At 35.2% G+C, this 15,913-nt stretch overlaps 13 non-coding genes across 13 annotated transcripts; all 13 read right to left on the bottom strand.

Moving 5' to 3' along the window:
• Positions 1 to 59: 59 nt before the first annotated feature.
• Positions 60 to 132, bottom strand: TRNAF-AAA (transfer RNA phenylalanine (anticodon AAA)). The gene has a single exon. It is a non-coding gene; the product is annotated as a tRNA-Phe (tRNA).
• A 1,484-nt stretch (positions 133 to 1,616) lies between these two features.
• TRNAF-GAA (transfer RNA phenylalanine (anticodon GAA)) lies at positions 1,617 to 1,689 on the bottom strand. Its single transcript has one exon. It is a non-coding gene; the product is annotated as a tRNA-Phe (tRNA).
• A 1,483-nt stretch (positions 1,690 to 3,172) lies between these two features.
• TRNAF-AAA (transfer RNA phenylalanine (anticodon AAA)) lies at positions 3,173 to 3,245 on the bottom strand. The gene has a single exon. It is a non-coding gene; the product is annotated as a tRNA-Phe (tRNA).
• A 705-nt stretch (positions 3,246 to 3,950) lies between these two features.
• TRNAF-GAA (transfer RNA phenylalanine (anticodon GAA)) lies at positions 3,951 to 4,023 on the bottom strand. Its single transcript has one exon. It is a non-coding gene; the product is annotated as a tRNA-Phe (tRNA).
• A 706-nt stretch (positions 4,024 to 4,729) lies between these two features.
• TRNAF-GAA (transfer RNA phenylalanine (anticodon GAA)) lies at positions 4,730 to 4,802 on the bottom strand. Its single transcript has one exon. It is a non-coding gene; the product is annotated as a tRNA-Phe (tRNA).
• Positions 4,803 to 5,507: 705 nt separating this feature from the next.
• Positions 5,508 to 5,580, bottom strand: TRNAF-GAA (transfer RNA phenylalanine (anticodon GAA)). The gene has a single exon. It is a non-coding gene; the product is annotated as a tRNA-Phe (tRNA).
• Positions 5,581 to 6,286: 706 nt separating this feature from the next.
• TRNAF-GAA (transfer RNA phenylalanine (anticodon GAA)) lies at positions 6,287 to 6,359 on the bottom strand. Its single transcript has one exon. It is a non-coding gene; the product is annotated as a tRNA-Phe (tRNA).
• A 2,261-nt stretch (positions 6,360 to 8,620) lies between these two features.
• TRNAF-GAA (transfer RNA phenylalanine (anticodon GAA)) lies at positions 8,621 to 8,693 on the bottom strand. Its single transcript has one exon. It is a non-coding gene; the product is annotated as a tRNA-Phe (tRNA).
• Positions 8,694 to 9,398: 705 nt separating this feature from the next.
• On the bottom strand, positions 9,399 to 9,471 carry TRNAF-GAA (transfer RNA phenylalanine (anticodon GAA)). Its single transcript has one exon. It is a non-coding gene; the product is annotated as a tRNA-Phe (tRNA).
• Positions 9,472 to 10,176: 705 nt separating this feature from the next.
• TRNAF-GAA (transfer RNA phenylalanine (anticodon GAA)) lies at positions 10,177 to 10,249 on the bottom strand. The gene has a single exon. It is a non-coding gene; the product is annotated as a tRNA-Phe (tRNA).
• A 705-nt stretch (positions 10,250 to 10,954) lies between these two features.
• On the bottom strand, positions 10,955 to 11,027 carry TRNAF-GAA (transfer RNA phenylalanine (anticodon GAA)). The gene has a single exon. It is a non-coding gene; the product is annotated as a tRNA-Phe (tRNA).
• Positions 11,028 to 11,732: 705 nt separating this feature from the next.
• TRNAF-GAA (transfer RNA phenylalanine (anticodon GAA)) lies at positions 11,733 to 11,805 on the bottom strand. Its single transcript has one exon. It is a non-coding gene; the product is annotated as a tRNA-Phe (tRNA).
• Positions 11,806 to 14,066: 2,261 nt separating this feature from the next.
• On the bottom strand, positions 14,067 to 14,139 carry TRNAF-GAA (transfer RNA phenylalanine (anticodon GAA)). Its single transcript has one exon. It is a non-coding gene; the product is annotated as a tRNA-Phe (tRNA).
• Positions 14,140 to 15,913: the final 1,774 nt, after the last annotated feature.

The following is a 15,913-nucleotide window of genomic DNA, read 5'->3' on the forward strand; positions in this document are numbered from 1 at the left end:
TCATCTTGAAATTACTTCCAGTTCGAGCTTTTCACTTCAAAAAAACACCTGTTCAAACATGCCAAAACCCGGTATCGAACCAGGGACCTTTAGATCTTTAGTCTAACGCTCTCCCAGCTGAGCTATTTCGGCCAGCTTGGAAGATGAATGTATTCACAATTTCGGATTACTATAATGATTTTAAATGAATAAGCTTTAATTAGCTACAGGTACTTTCTCATTCTAAATTTCATTGGAATTTAAGGTGAGTCCATGAAAATCATGAACACCTTAGTATCTGCTGCTGCATTGCAGGTAAGTATTGTTAATTTTAGTTTTATTGTTCAGTGGAAGGCTAGGGCTCATTAATCTTCTCTCCTGTAGTAGAAGAGAGAGAAAGCCCCAGAAATTGAAAGCCAACAATCCTTTGGATCTTCAACCTAACTTTCTCCAAACTGAGTCATGCCAGGAAGATTACACAAGGTTATATAACAGTTTTTCCTTTCATCATGATTGCTTCGAATGTAAACATAGCATTTCATAGCAGTTTTTATACTGTATGTTCACCCATCACAAAACCTTTATTTTATAATAGAAGCATTGATGCAAAATGCTGAGAAATTTTATCATTGAGATAATTACAATTGCATAAAGAGTCAAGCCCGGACTACTGAAATCATGGACACTTTTTATCGTGTATTTCTGGACAGTGTTATTAATTGAAATGTTCTGATTATTTGAAAGATGGGGCTGAATATTCTTCTTTGCTAAGAAAAATTGGTGGATGACATTATGGAATTTCATCTTGAAATTACTTCCAGTTCGAGCTTTTCACTTCAAAAAACACCTGTTCAAACATGCCGAAACCCGGTATCGAACCAGGGACCTTTAGATCTTCAATCTAATGCTCTCCCAGCTGAGCTATTTCGGCCAGCTTGGAAGATGAGTGTATTCACAATTTCGGATTACTATAATGATTTGAAATGAATAAGCTTTAATTAGCTACAGGTACTTTCTCATTCTAAATTTCATTGGAATTTAAGGTGAGTCCATGAAAATCATGAACACCTTAGTATCTGCTGCTGCATTGCAGGTAAGTATTGTTAATTTTAGTTTTATTGTTCAGTGGAAGGCTAGGGCTCATTAATCTTCTCTCCTGTAGTAGAAGAGAGAGAAAGCCCCAGAAATTGAAAGCCAACAACATTTTGGATCTTCAACCTAACTTTCTCCAAACTGAGTCATGCCAGGAAGATTACACAAGGTTATATAACAGTTTTTCCTTTCATCATGATTGCTTCGAATGTAAAAATAGCATTTCATAGCAGTTTTTATACTGTATGTTCACCCATCACAAAACCTTTATTTTATAATAGAAGCATTGATGCAAAATGCTGAGAAATTTTATCATTGAGATAATTACAATTGCATAAAGAGTCAAGCCCAGACTATTGAAATCATGGACACTTTTTATCCTGTATTTCTGGACAGTGTTATTGAATGAAATTTTCTGATTATTTGAAAGATGGGGCTGAATATTCTTCTTTGCAAAGAAAAATTGGTGGATGACATTATGGAATTTCATCTTGAAATTACTTCCAGTTCGAGCTTTTCACTTCAAAAAAACACCTGTTCAAACATGCCGAAACCCGGGATCGAACCAGGGACCTTTAGATCTTCAGTCTAACGCTCTCCCAGCTGAGCTATTTCGGCCAGCTTGGAAGATGAATGTATTCACAATTTCGGATTACTATAATGATTATAAATGAATAAGCTTTAATTAGCTACAGGTACTTTCTCATTCTAAATTTCATTGGAATTTAAGGTGAGTCCATGAAAATCATGAACACCTTAGTATCTGCTGCTGCATTGCAGGTAAGTATTGTTAATTTTAGTTTTATTGTTCAGTGGAAGGCTAGGGCTCATTAATCTTCTCTCCTGTAGTAGAAGAGAGAGAAAGCCCCAGAAATTGAAAGCCAACAATCCTTTGGATCTTCAACCTAACTTTCTCCAAACTGAGTCATGCCAGGAAGATTACACAAGGTTATATAACAGTTTTTCCTTTCATCATGATTGCTTCGAATGTAAACATAGCATTTCATAGCAGTTTTTATACTGTATGTTCACCCATCACAAAACCTTTATTTTATAATAGAAGCATTGATGCAAAATGCTGAGAAATTTTATCATTGAGATAATTACAATTGCATAAAGAGTCAAGCCCGGACTACTGAAATCATGGACACTTTTTATCGTGTATTTCTGGACAGTGTTATTAATTGAAATGTTCTGATTATTTGAAAGATGGGGCTGAATATTCTTCTTTGCTAAGAAAAATTGGTGGATGACATTATGGAATTTCATCTTGAAATTACTTCCAGTTCGAGCTTTTCTCTTAAAAAAACACCTGTACAAACACGCCGTAACCCGGGATCGAACCAGGGATCTTTAGACCTTCAGTCTAACGCTCTCCCAGCTGAGCTATTTCGGCCAGCTTGGAAGATGAGTGTATTCACAATTTCGGATTACTATAATGATTTCAAATGAATAAGCTTTAATTAGCTAAAGGTACTTTCTCATTCTAAATTTCATTGGAATTTAAGGTGAGTCCATGAAAATCATGAACACCTTAGTATCTGCTGCTGCATTGCAGGTAAGTATTGTTAATTTTAGTTTTATTATTCAGTGGAAGGCTAGGGCTCATTAATCTTCTCTCCTGTAGTAGAAGAGAGAGAAAGCCCCAGAAATTGAAAGCCAACAATCCTTTGGATCTTCAACCTAACTTTCTCCAAACTGAGTCATGCCAGGAAGATTACACAAGGTTATATAACAGTTTTTCCTTTCATCATGATTGCTTCGAATGTAAACATAGCATTTCATAGCAGTTTTTATACTGTATGTTCACCCATCACAAAACCTTTATTTTATAATAGAAGCATTGATGCAAAATGCTGAGAAATTTTATCATTGAGATAATTACAATTGCATAAAGAGTCAAGCCCGGACTACTGAAATCATGGACACTTTTTATCGTGTATTTCTGGACAGTGTTATTAAATGAAATGTTCTGATTATTTGAAAGATGGGGCTGAATATTCTTCTTTGCTAAGAAAAATTGGTGGATGACATTATGGAATTTCATCTTGAAATTACTTCCAGTTCGAGCTTTTCACTTCAAAAAACACCTGTTCAAACATGCCGAAACCCGGTATCGAACCAGGGACCTTTAGATCTTTAGTCTAATGCTCTCCCAGCTGAGCTATTTCGGCCAGCTTGGAAGATGAATGTATTCACAATTTCGGATTACTATAATGATTTCAAATGAATAAGCTTTAATTAGCTACAGTTACTTTCTCATTCTAAATTTCATTGGAATTTAAGGTGAGTCCATGAAAATCATGAACACCTTAGTATCTGCTGCTGCATTGCAGGTAAGTATTGTTAATTTTAGTTTTATTATTCAGTGGAAGGCTAGGGCTCATTAATCTTCTCTCCTGTAGTAGAAGAGAGAGAAAGCCCCAGAAATTGAAAGCCAACAATCCTTTGGATCTTCAACCTAACTTTCTCCAAACTGAGTCATGCCAGGAAGATTACACAAGGTTATATAACAGTTTTTCCTTTCATCATGATTGCTTCGAATGTAAACATAGCATTTCATAGCAGTTTTTATACTGTATGTTCACCCATCACAAAACCTTTATTTTATAATAGAAGCATTGATGCAAAATGCTGAGAAATTTTATCATTGAGATAATTACAATTGCATAAAGAGTCAAGCCCGGACTACTGAAATCATGGACACTTTTTATCGTGTATTTCTGGACAGTGTTATTAAATGAAATGTTCTGATTATTTGAAAGATGGGGCTGAATATTCTTCTTTGCTAAGAAAAATTGGTGGATGACATTATGGAATTTCATCTTGAAATTACTTCCAGTTCGAGCTTTTCACTTCAAAAAACACCTGTTCAAACATGCCGAAACCCGGTATCGAACCAGGGACCTTTAGATCTTCAATCTAACGCTCTCCCAGCTGAGCTATTTCGGCCAGCTTGGAAGATGAATGTATGCACAATTTCGGATTACTATAATGATTTCAAATGAATAAGCTTTAATTAGCTACAGGTACTTTCTCATTCTAAATTTCATTGGAATTTAAGGTGAGTCCATGAAAATCATGAACACCTTAGTATCTGCTGCTGCATTGCAGGTAAGTATTGTTAATTTTAGTTTTATTGTTCAGTGGAAGGCTAGGGCTCATTAATCTTCTCTCCTGTAGTAGAAGAGAGAGAAAGCCCCAGAAATTGAAAGCCAACAACATTTTGGATCTTCAACCTAACTTTCTCCAAACTGAGTCATGCCAGGAAGATTACACAAGGTTATATAACAGTTTTTCCTTTCATCATGATTGCTTCGAATGTAAACATAGCATTTCATAGCAGTTTTTATACTGTATGTTCACCCATCACAAAACCTTTATTTTATAATAGAAGCATTGATGCAAAATGCTGAGAAATTTTATCATTGAGATAATTACAATTGCATAAAGAGTCAAGCCCAGACTATTGAAATCATGGACACTTTTTATCCTGTATTTCTGGACAGTGTTATTAAATGAAATGTTCTGATTATTTGAAAGATGGGGCTGAATATTCTTCTTTGCAAAGAAAAATTGGTGGATGACATTATGGAATTTCATCTTGAAATTACTTCCAGTTCGAGCTTTTCACTTCAAAAAAACACCTGTTCAAACATGCCGAAACCCGGGATCGAACCAGGGACCTTTAGATCTTCAGTCTAACGCTCTCCCAGCTGAGCTATTTCGGCCAGCTTGGAAGATGAATGTATTCACAATTTCGGATTACTATAATGATTTTAAATGAATAAGCTTTAATTAGCTACAGGTACTTTCTCATTCTAAATTTCATTGGAATTTAAGGTGAGTCCATGAAAATCATGAACACCTTAGTATCTGCTGCTGCATTGCAGGTAAGTATTGTTAATTTTAGTTTTATTGTTCAGTGGAAGGCTAGGGCTCATTAATCTTCTCTCCTGTAGTAGAAGAGAGAGAAAGCCCCAGAAATTCAAAGCCAACAATCCTTTGGATCTTCAACCTAACTTTCTCCAAACTGAGTCATGCCAGTAAGATTACACAAGGTTATTTAACAGTTTTTCCTTTCATCATGATTGCTTCGAATGTAAACATAGCATTTCATAGCAGTTTTTATACTGTATGTTCACCCATCACAAAACCTTTATTTTATAATAGAAGCATTGATGCAAAATGCTGAGAAATTTTATCATTGAGATAATTACAATTGCATAAAGAGTCAAGCCCGGACTACTGAAATCATGGACACTTTTTATCGTGTATTTCTGGACAGTGTTATTAAATGAAATGTTCTGATTATTTGAAAGATGGGGCTGAATATTCTTCTTTGCTAAGAAAAATTGGTGGATGACATTATGGAATTTCATCTTGAAATTACTTCCAGTTCGAGCTTTTCACTTCAAAAAACACCTGTTCAAACATGCCGAAACCCGGTATCGAACCAGGGACCTTTAGATCTTCAATCTAACGCTCTCCCAGCTGAGCTATTTCGGCCAGCTTGGAAGATGAATGTATGCACAATTTCGGATTACTATAATGATTTCAAATGAATAAGCTTTAATTAGCTACAGGTACTTTCTCATTCTAAATTTCATTGGAATTTAAGGTGAGTCCATGAAAATCATGAACACCTTAGTATCTGCTGCTGCATTGCAGGTAAGTATTGTTAATTTTAGTTTTATTGTTCAGTGGAAGGCTAGGGCTCATTAATCTTCTCTCCTGTAGTAGAAGAGAGAGAAAGCCCCAGAAATTGAAAGCCAACAACATTTTGGATCTTCAACCTAACTTTCTCCAAACTGAGTCATGCCAGGAAGATTACACAAGGTTATATAACAGTTTTTCCTTTCATCATGATTGCTTCGAATGTAAACATAGCATTTCATAGCAGTTTTTATACTGTATGTTCACCCATCACAAAACCTTTATTTTATAATAGAAGCATTGATGCAAAATGCTGAGAAATTTTATCATTGAGATAATTACAATTGCATAAAGAGTCAAGCCCAGACTATTGAAATCATGGACACTTTTTATCCTGTATTTCTGGACAGTGTTATTAAATGAAATGTTCTGATTATTTGAAAGATGGGGCTGAATATTCTTCTTTGCAAAGAAAAATTGGTGGATGACATTATGGAATTTCATCTTGAAATTACTTCCAGTTCGAGCTTTTCACTTCAAAAAAACACCTGTTCAAACATGCCGAAACCCGGGATCGAACCAGGGACCTTTAGATCTTCAGTCTAACGCTCTCCCAGCTGAGCTATTTCGGCCAGCTTGGAAGATGAATGTATTCACAATTTCGGATTACTATAATGATTTTAAATGAATAAGCTTTAATTAGCTACAGGTACTTTCTCATTCTAAATTTCATTGGAATTTAAGGTGAGTCCATGAAAATCATGAACACCTTAGTATCTGCTGCTGCATTGCAGGTAAGTATTGTTAATTTTAGTTTTATTGTTCAGTGGAAGGCTAGGGCTCATTAATCTTCTCTCCTGTAGTAGAAGAGAGAGAAAGCCCCAGAAATTGAAAGCCAACAATCCTTTGGATCTTCAACCTAACTTTCTCCAAACTGAGTCATGCCAGTAAGATTACACAAGGTTATTTAACAGTTTTTCCTTTCATCATGATTGCTTCGAATGTAAACATAGCATTTCATAGCAGTTTTTATACTGTATGTTCACCCATCACAAAACCTTTATTTTATAATAGAAGCATTGATGCAAAATGCTGAGAAATTTTATCATTGAGATAATTACAATTGCATAAAGAGTCAAGCCCGGACTACAGAAATCATGGACACTTTTTATCCTGTATTTCTGGACAGTGTTATTAAATGAAATGTTCTGATTATTTGAAAGATGGGGCTGAATATTCTTCTTTGCTAAGAAAAATTGGTGGATGACATTATGGAATTTCATCTTGAAATTACTTCCAGTTCGAGCTTTTCACTTAAAAAAACACCTGTTCAAACATGCCGAAACCCGGGATCGAACCAGGGACCTTTAGACCTTCAGTCTAACGCTCTCCCAGCTGAGCTATTTCAGCCAGCTTGGAAGATGAATGTATTCACAATTTCGGATTACTATAATGATTTCAAATGAATAAGCTTTAATTAGCTAAAGGTACTTTCTCATTCTAAATTTCATTGGAATTTAAGGTGAGTCCATGAAAATCCTGAACACCTTAGTATCTGCTGCTGCATTGCAGGTAAGTATTGTTAATTTTAGTTTTATTGTTCAGTGGAAGGCTAGGGCTCATTAATCTTCTCTCCTTTAGTAGAAGAGAGAGAAAGCCCCAGAAATTGAAAGCCAACAACATTTTGGATCTTCAACCTAACTTTCTCCAAACTGAGTCATGCCAGGAAGATTACACAAGGTTATATAACAGTTTTTCCTTTCATCATGATTGCTTCGAATGTAAACATAGCATTTCATAGCAGTTTTTATACTGTATGTTCACCTATCACAAAACCTTTATTTTATAATAGAAGCATTGATGCAAAATGCTGAGAAATTTTATCATTGAGATAATTACAATTGCATAAAGAGTCAAGCCCGGACTATTGAAATCATGGACACTTTTTATCCTGTATTTCTGGACAGTGTTATTAAATGAAATGTTCTGATTATTTGAAAGATGGGGCTGAATATTCTTCTTTGCTAAGAAAAATTGGTGGATGACATTATGGAATTTCATCTTGAAATTACTTCCAGTTCGAGCTTTTCACTTCAAAAAACACCTGTTCAAACATGCCGAAACCCAGGATCGAACCAGGGACCTTGAGATCTTCAGTCTAACGCTCTCCCAGCTGAGCTATTTCGGCCAGCTTGGAAGATGAATGTATTCACAATTTCGGATTACTATAATGATTTCAAATGAATAAGCTTTAATTAGCTACAGGTACTTTCTCATTCTAAATTTCATTGGAATTTAAGGTGAGTCCATGAAAATCATGAACACCTTAGTATCTGCTGCTGCATTGCAGGTAAGTATTGTTAATTTTAGCTTTATTGTTCAGTGGAAGGCTAGGGCTTATTAATCTTCTCTCCTGTAGTAGAAGAGAGAGAAAGCCCCAGAAATTGAAAGCCAACAATCCTTTGGATCTTCAACCTAACTTTCTCCAAACTGAGTCATGCCAGGAAGATTACACAAGGTTATATAACAGTTTTTCCTTTCATCATGATTGCTTCGAATGTAAACATAGCATTTCATAGCAGTTTTTATACTGTATGTTCACCCATCATAAAACCTTTATTTTATAATAGAAGCATTGATGCAAAATGCTGAGAAATTTTATCATTGAGATAATTACAATTGCATAAAGAGTCAAGCCCGGACTACTGAAATCATGGACACTTTTTATCGTGTATTTCTGGACAGTGTTATTAAATGAAATGTTCTGATTATTTGAAAGATGGGGCTGAATATTCTTCTTTGCTAAGAAAAATTGGTGTATGACATTATGGAATTTCATCTTGAAATTACTTCCAGTTCGAGCTTTTCACTTAAAAAAACACCTGTTCAAACTCGCCGAAACCCGGGATCGAACCAGGGACCTTTAGATCTTCAGTCTAATGCTCTCCCATCTGAGCTATTTCGGCCAGCTTGGAAGATGAATGTATTCACAATTTCGGATTACTATAATGATTTCAAATGAATAAGCTTTAATTAGCTACAGGTACTTTCTCATTCTAAATTTCATTGGAATTTAAGGTGAGTCCATGAAAATCATGAACACCTTAGTATCTGCTGCTGCATTGCAGGTAAGTATTGTTAATTTTAGCTTTATTATTCAGTGGAAGGCTAGGGCTCATTAATCTTCTCTCCTGTAGTAGAAGAGAGAGAAAGCCCCAGAAATTGAAAGCCAACAATCCTTTGGATCTTCAACCTAACTTTCTCCAAACTGAGTCATGCCAGGAAGATTACACAAGGTTATATAACAGTTTTTCCTTTCATCATGATTGCTTCGAATGTAAACATAGTATTTCATAGCAGTTTTTATACTGTATGTTCACCCATCACAAAACCTTTATTTTATAATAGAAGCATTGATGCAAAATGCTGAGAAATTTTATCATTGAGATAATTACAATTGCATAAAGAGTCAAGCCCGGACTACAGAAATCATGGACACTTTTTATCGTGTATTTCTGGACAGTGTTATTAAATGAAATGTTCTGATTATTTGAAAGATGGGGCTGAATATTCTTCTTTGCTAAGAAAAATTGGTGGATGACATTATGGAATTTCATCTTGAAATTACTTCCAGTTCGAGCTTTTCACTTCAAAAAACACCTGTTCAAACATGCCGAAACCCGGTATCGAACCAGGGACCTTTAGATCTTCAGTCTAACGCTCTCCCAGCTGAGCTATTTCGGCCAGCTTGGAAGATGAATGTATTCACAATTTCGGATTACTATAATGATTTCAAATGAATAAGCTTTAATTAGCTACAGGTACTTTCTCATTCTAAATTTCATTGGAATTTAAGGTGAGTCCATGAAAATCATGAACACCTTAGTATCTGCTGCTGCATTGCAGGTAAGTATTGTTAATTTTAGTTTTATTATTCAGTGGAAGGCTGGGGCTCATTAATCTTCTCTCCTGTAGTAGAAGAGAGAGAAAGCCCCAGAAATTGAAAGCCAACAATCCTTTGGATCTTCAACCTAACTTTCTCCAAACTGAGTCATGCCAGGAAGATTACACAAGGTTATATAACAGTTTTTCCTTTCATCATGATTGCTTCGAATGTAAACATAGCATTTCATAGCAGTTTTTATACTGTATGTTCACCCATCTCAAAACCTTTATTTTATAATAGAAGCATTGATGCAAAATGCTGAGAAATTTTATCATTGAGATAATTACAATTGCATAAAGAGCCAAGCCCGGACTATTGAAATCATGGACACTTTTTATCCTGTATTTCTGGACAGTGTTATTAAATGAAATGTTCTGATTATTTGAAAGATGGGGCTGAATATTCTTCTTTGCTAAGAAAAATTGGTGGATGACATTATGGAATTTCATCTTGAAATTACTTCCAGTTCGAGCTTTTCACTTCAAAAAACACCTGTTCAAACATGCCAAAACCCGGGATCGAACCAGGGACCTTTAGATCTTCAGTCTAACGCTCTCCCAGCTGAGCTATTTCGGCCAGCTTGGAAGATGAATGTATTCACAATTTCGGATTACTATAATGATTTCAAATGAATAAGCTTTAATTAGCTACAGGTACTTTCTCATTCTAAATTTCATTGGAATTTAAGGTGAGTCCATGAAAATCATGAACACCTTAGTATCTGCTGCTGCATTGCAGGTAAGTATTGTTAATTTTAGCTTTATTGTTCAGTGGAAGGCTAGGGCTAATTAATCTTCTCTCCTGTAGTAGAAGAGAGAGAAAGCCCCAGAAATTGAAAGCCAACAATCCTTTGGATCTTCAACCTAACTTTCTCCAAACTGAGTCATGCCAGGAAGATTACACAAGGTTATATAACAGTTTTTCCTTTCATCATGATTGCTTCGAATGTAAACATAGCATTTCATAGCAGTTTTTATACTGTATGTTCACCCATCACAAAACCTTTATTTTATAATAGAAGCATTGATGCAAAATGCTGAGAAATTTTATCATTGAGATAATTACAATTGCATAAAGAGTCAAGCCCGGACTACTGAAATCATGGACACTTTTTATCGTGTATTTCTGGACAGTGTTATTAAATGAAATGTTCTGATTATTTCAAAGATGGGGCTGAATATTCATCTTTGCTAAGAAAAATTGGTGGATGACATTATGGAATTTCATCTTGAAATTACTTCCAGTTCGAGCTTTTCACTTCAAAAAACACCTGTTCAAACATGCCGAAACCCGGGATCGAACCAGGGACCTTTAGATCTTCAGTCTAACGCTCTCCCAGCTGAGCTATTTCGGCCAGCTTGGAAGATGAATGTATTCACAATTTCGGATTACTATAATGATTTCAAATGAATAAGCTTTAATTAGCTACAGGTACTTTCTCATTCTAAATTTCATTGGAATTTAAGGTGAGTCCATGAAAATCATGAACACCTTAGTATCTGCTGCTGCATTGCAGGTAAGTATTGTTAATTTTAGCTTTATTGTTCAGTGGAAGGCTAGGGCTTATTAATCTTCTCTCCTGTAGTAGAAGAGAGAGAAAGCCCCAGAAATTGAAAGCCAACAATCCTTTGGATCTTCAACCTAACTTTCTCCAAACTGAGTCATGCCAGGAAGATTACACAAGGTTATATAACAGTTTTTCCTTTCATCATGATTGCTTCGAATGTAAACATAGCATTTCATAGCAGTTTTTATACTGTATGTTCACCCATCACAAAACCTTTATTTTATAATAGAAGCATTGATGCAAAATGCTGAGAAATTTTATCATTGAGATAATTACAATTGCATAAAGAGTCAAGCCCGGACTACTGAAATCATGGACACTTTTTATCGTGTATTTCTGGACAGTGTTATTAAATGAAATGTTCTGATTATTTGAAAGATGGGGCTGAATATTCTTCTTTGCTAAGAAAAATTGGTGGATGACATTATGGAATTTCATCTTGAAATTACTTCCAGTTCGAGCTTTTCACTTCAAAAAACACCTGTTCAAACATGCCGAAACCCGGTATCGAACCAGGGACCTTTAGATCTTCAGTCTAACGCTCTCCCAGCTGAGCTATTTCGGCCAGCTTGGAAGATGAATGTATTCACAATTTCGGATTACTATAATGATTTCAAATGAATAAGCTTTAATTAGCTACAGGTACTTTCTCATTCTAAATTTCATTGGAATTTAAGGTGAGTCCATGAAAATCATGAACACCTTAGTATCTGCTGCTGCATTGCAGGTAAGTATTGTTAATTTTAGTTTTATTGTTCAGTGGAAGGCTAGGGCTCATTAATCTTCTCTCCTGTAGTAGAAGAGAGAGAAAGCCCCAGAAATTGAAAGCCAACAATCCTTTGGATCTTCAACCTAACTTTCTCCAAACTGAGTCATGCCAGGAAGATTACACAAGGTTATATAACAGTGTTTCTTTTCATCATGATTGCTTCGAATGTAAACATAGCATTTCATAGCAGTTTTTATACTGTATGTTCACCCATCACAAAACCTTTATTTTATAATAGAAGCATTGATGCAAAATGCTGAGAAATTTTATCATTGAGATAATTACAATTGCATAAAGAGTCAAGCCCGGACTACTGAAATCATGGACACTTTTTATCGTGTACTTCTGGACAGTGTTATTAAATGAAATGTTCTGATTATTTGAAAGATGGGGCTGAATATTCTTCTTTGCTAAGAAAAATTGGTGGATGACATTATGGAATTTCATCTTGAAATTACTTCCAGTTCGAGCTTTTCACTTCAAAAAACACCTGTTCAAACACGCCGAAACCTGGGATCAAACCAGGGACCTTTAGATCTTCAGTCTAACGCTCTCCCATCTGAGCTATTTCGGCCAGCTTGGAAGATAAATGTATTCACAATTTCGGATTACTATAATGATTTCAAATGAATAAGCTTTAATTAGCTACAGGTACTTTCTCATTCTAAATTTCATTGGAATTTAAGGTGAGTCCATGAAAATCATGAACACCTTAGTATCTGCTGCTGCATTGCAGGTAAGTATTGTTAATTTTAGTTTTATTATTCAGTGGAAGGCTAGGGCTCATTAATCTTCTCTCCTGTAGTAGAAGAGAGAGAAAGCCCCAGAAATTGAAAGCTAACAATCCTTTGGATCTTCAACCTAACTTTCTCCAAACTGAGTCATGCCAGGAAGATTACACAAGGTTATATAACAGTTTTTCCTTTCATCATGATTGCTTTGAATGTAAACATAGCATTTCATAGCAGTTTTTATACTGTATGTTCACCCATCACAAAACCTTTATTTTATAATAGAAGCATTGATGCAAAATGCTGAGAAATTTTATCATTGAGATAATTACAATTGCATAAAGAGTCAAGCCCGGACTACTGAAATCATGGACACTTTTTATCCTGTATTTCTGGACAGTGTTATTAAATGAAATGTTCTGATTATTTGAAAGATGGGGCTGAATATTCTTCTTTGCTAAGAAAAATTGGTGGATGACATTATGGAATTTCATCTTGAAATTACTTCCAGTTCGAGCTTTTCACTTCAAAAAACACCAGTTCAAACATGCCGAAACCCGGGATCGAATCAGGGACTTTTAAATCTTCAGTCTAACGCTCTCCCAGCTGAGCTATTTCGGCCAGCTTGGAAGATGAATGTATTCACAATTTCGGATTACTATAATGATTTCAAATGAATAAGCTTTAATTAGCTACAGGTACTTTCTCATTCTAAATTTCATTGGAATTTAAGGTGAGTCCATGAAAATCATGAACACCTTAGTATCTGCTGCTGCATTGCAGGTAAGTATTGTTAATTTTAGTTTTATTGTTCAGTGGAAGGCTAGGGCTCATTAATCTTCTTTCCTGTAGTAGAAGAGAGAGAAAGCCCCAGAAATTGAAAGCCAACAATCCTTTGGATCTTCAACCTAACTTTCTCCAAACTGAGTCATGCCAGGAAGATTACACAAAGTTATATAACAGTTTTTCCTTTCATCATGATTGCTTCGAATGTAAACATAGCATTTCATAGCAGTTTTTATACTGTATGTTCACCCATCACAAAACCTTTATTTTATAATAGAAGCATTGATGCAAAATGCTGAGAAATTTTATCATTGAGATAATTACAATTGCATAAAGAGTCAAGCCCGGACTACTGAAATCATGGACACTTTTTATCCTGTATTTCTGGACAGTGTTATTAAATGAAATGTTCTGATTATTTGAAAGATGGGGCTGAATATTCTTCTTTGCTAAGAAAAATTGGTGGATGACATTATGGAATTTCATATTGAAATTACTTCCAGTTCAAGCTTTTCACTTCAAAAAACACCTGTTCAAACATGCCGAAACCCGGGATCGAACCAGGGACCTTTAGATCTTCAGTCTAACACTCTCCCATCTGAGCTATTTCGGCCAGCTTGGAAGATGAATGTATTCACAATTTCGGATTACTATAATGATTTCAAATGAATAAGCTTTAATTAGCTACAGGTACTTTCTCATTCTAAATTTCATTGGAATTTAAGGTGAGTCCATGAAAATCATGAACACCTTAGTATCTGCTGCTGCATTGCAGGTAAGTATTGTTAATTTTAGTTTTATTGTTCAGTGGAAGGTTAGGGCTCATTAATCTTCTCTCCTGTAGTAGAAGAGAGAGAAAGCCCCAGAAATTGAAAGCCAACAATCCTTTGGATCTTCAACCTAACTTTCTCCAAACTGAGTCATGCCAGGAAGATTACACAAGGTTATATAACAGTTTTTCCTTTCATCATGATTGCTTCGAATGTAAACATAGCATTTCATAGCAGTTTTTATACTGTATGTTCACCCATCACAAAACCTTTATTTTATAATAGAAGCATTGATGCAAAATGCTGTGAAATTTTATCATTGAGATAATTACAATTGCATAAAGAGTCAAGCCCTGACTACTGAAATCATGGACACTTTTTATCCTGTATTTCTGGACAGTGTTATTAAATGAAATGTTCTGATTATTTGAAAAATGGGGCTGAATATTCTTCTTTGCTAAGAAAAATTGGTGAATGACATTATGGAATTTCATCTTGAAGTTACTTCCAGTTTGAGCTTTTCACTTAAAAAAACACCTGTTCAAACATGCCGAAACCCAGGATCGAACCAGGGACCTTTAGATCTTCAGTCTAATGCTCTCCCATCTGAGCTATTTTGGCCAGCTTGGAAGATGAATGTGTTCACAATTTCGGATTACTATAATGATTTCAAATGAATAAGCTTTAATTAGCTAGAGGTACTTTCACATTCTAAATTTCATTGGAATTTAAGGTGAGTCCATGAAAATCATGAACACCTTAGTATCTGCTGCTGCATTGCAGGTAAGTATTCTTAATTTTAGTTTTATTATTCAGTGGAAGGCTAGGGCTCATTAATCTTCTCTCCTGTAGTAGAAAAGAGAGAAAGCCCAAGAAATTGAAAGCCAACAATCCTTTGGATCTTCAACCTAACTTTCTCCAAAATGAGTCATGCCAGGAAGATTACACAAGGTTATATAACAGTTTTTCCTTTCATCATGATTGCTTTAAATGTAAACATAGCATTTCATAGCAGTTTTTATACTGTATGTTCACCCATCACAAAACCTTTATTTTATAATAGAAGCATTGATGCAAAATGCTGAGAAATTTTATCATTGAGATAATTACAATTGCATAAAGAGTCAAGCCCGGACTACTGAAATCATGGACACTTTTTATCCTGTATTTCTGGACAGTGTTATTAAATGAAATGTTCTGATTATTTGAAAGATGGGGCTGAATATTCTTCTTTGCTAAGAAAAATTGGTGGATGACATTATGGAATTTCATCTTGAAATTACTTCCAGTTTGAGCTTTTCACTTCAAAAAACACCTGTTCAAACATGCCGAAACCCGGGATCAAACCAGGGACCTTTAGATCTTCAGTCTAATGCTCTCCCAGCTGAGCTATTTCAGCCAGCTTGGAAGATGAATGTATTCACAATTTCGGATTACTATAATGATTTCAAATGAATAAGCTTTAATTAGCTACAGGTACTTTCTCATTCTAAATTTCATTGGAATTTAAGGTGAGTCCATGAAAATCATGAACACCTTAGTATCTGCTGCTGCATTGCAGGTAAGTATTGTTAATTTTAGTTTTATTGTTCAGTGGAAGGCTAGGGCTCATTAATC

The sequence above is a fragment of the Mixophyes fleayi genome, chromosome 3 (assembly GCF_038048845.1).
Source record: "Mixophyes fleayi isolate aMixFle1 chromosome 3, aMixFle1.hap1, whole genome shotgun sequence".
In the NCBI taxonomy this organism is placed as follows: Eukaryota; Metazoa; Chordata; class Amphibia; order Anura; family Limnodynastidae; genus Mixophyes; species Mixophyes fleayi.